Raw genomic sequence first — 1,264 nt, 5'->3', positions numbered from 1 at the left:
CCATGCTATCATTCACCGAGTTCACTGCTCCACGACTCATTTCATTCCTCGGATTGTGGTATTCTCTAGAATGCTTGGAGAATTCTTCAATTAATTCCTTTATTTCCAGAGGCGGCTTTCTGGTGAGCGGGCCTTGTGAATCGAGTAGTTGCCTTGTGGTGACATTAACTCCATCATAAAAGATGGAGACCTCTTGTTGTCTATTAAGGTCATGGTGTGGGCAATTTCTAAGTAGGCTCTTGTACCTTTCCCAAGCTTCATAAAGAGATTCTCCGGGTTGTTGCTCGAAGTTGGCAATGGCTTTCTTTAGCTTGGCTATCTTGGAAGGTGGGCAGAAATGGTCTATGAACTCTTCTTTCATCTTGGCCCATGTGGTGACCGATCCGGGAGGAAGTGACTTTAACCAATCTTTTGCAGCTCCTTTAAATGTGACAGGAAGCATGCGAAGAAGCTGGATCTCGCGAGGCACATTGGGTACATTGAAGTAATCAGCCACATCATTTACTTCATCCAAGTGCTTATAGGCGTCTTCGTGATCTCTCCTGTGAAAAGGAATCTCCTTGAGTTGAGCGAGAATATGGCCCTTTAGCTCAAAAGTAGAGGTTGTGGGAATTGCGGGTTGCACAAGTCCCGGGCCAGTGTCATCACGCATCCTCTTCTTCCATTCCCCCATGGGGATTTCGTCAATATTAGCCATAGCGGTGGCTAAATCGTCTTCAAATGCGGATGTGTGCTCGTATGTGGGTTCGTTTTCTTCCTCGGTCTCGTACTCGGTGTCTTTTTGAATCGGGTCTTCGATTGTCAACGAGGCACTGGGTGCTCCTGATTTGCTGCTTCTGTTCTTGCTAAAAACAGATTTGAGGTTTTTGAGTGGTGAGTTCTTTGAAGAAGCGGATTCTCCAACGGTTTTGCCTTTGCTCCTTCTTAGTGCGGTTTCCGAATCTTCAAGAGGGGGAACCAGAGGTGTATCAGATCCTCGGGTCATGAAACAACTGCAAACAAAATAGAAAACGTGTAAAAAGAACAAAAAAAGTAAAGCTGATTTAGCGTCGTACTCGCCGAGTCTGGGCGAATGCACTCGGCAAGTCCAAGGTAAAATCAGGGTGTTTTTTTTTTAACCTAAAAACCCACTTAGTTTTAAACTCACTTAGTTTTAAACCTACTTTTAATTATCAAATAACACACAAAAGGCAGTGAACCTATCAATTGTGGTATAGCTAAATAAGCAGGGTATCGAACACAAGGAACGGCAAATTAAATTAAA

The 1,264-nt window shown here is 43.9% G+C and overlaps 1 non-coding gene across 1 annotated transcript; it reads left to right on the top strand.

Moving 5' to 3' along the window:
- The first annotated feature begins 206 nt into the window (after positions 1-206).
- LOC145028040 (small nucleolar RNA R71) lies at positions 207-313 on the top strand. The gene has a single exon (XR_013675797.1). It is a non-coding gene; the product is annotated as a small nucleolar RNA R71 (small nucleolar RNA).
- The last annotated feature ends 951 nt before the right edge of the window (positions 314-1,264 follow it).

Source organism: Lactuca saligna, chromosome 1 (genome assembly GCF_052625555.1).
Source record: "Lactuca saligna cultivar CGN05327 chromosome 1, ASM5262555v1, whole genome shotgun sequence".
In the NCBI taxonomy this organism is placed as follows: Eukaryota; Viridiplantae; Streptophyta; class Magnoliopsida; order Asterales; family Asteraceae; genus Lactuca; species Lactuca saligna.
Note: the sequence above shows the minus strand (reverse complement) of the source record. Positions and strands in the feature narration are given on the sequence as shown.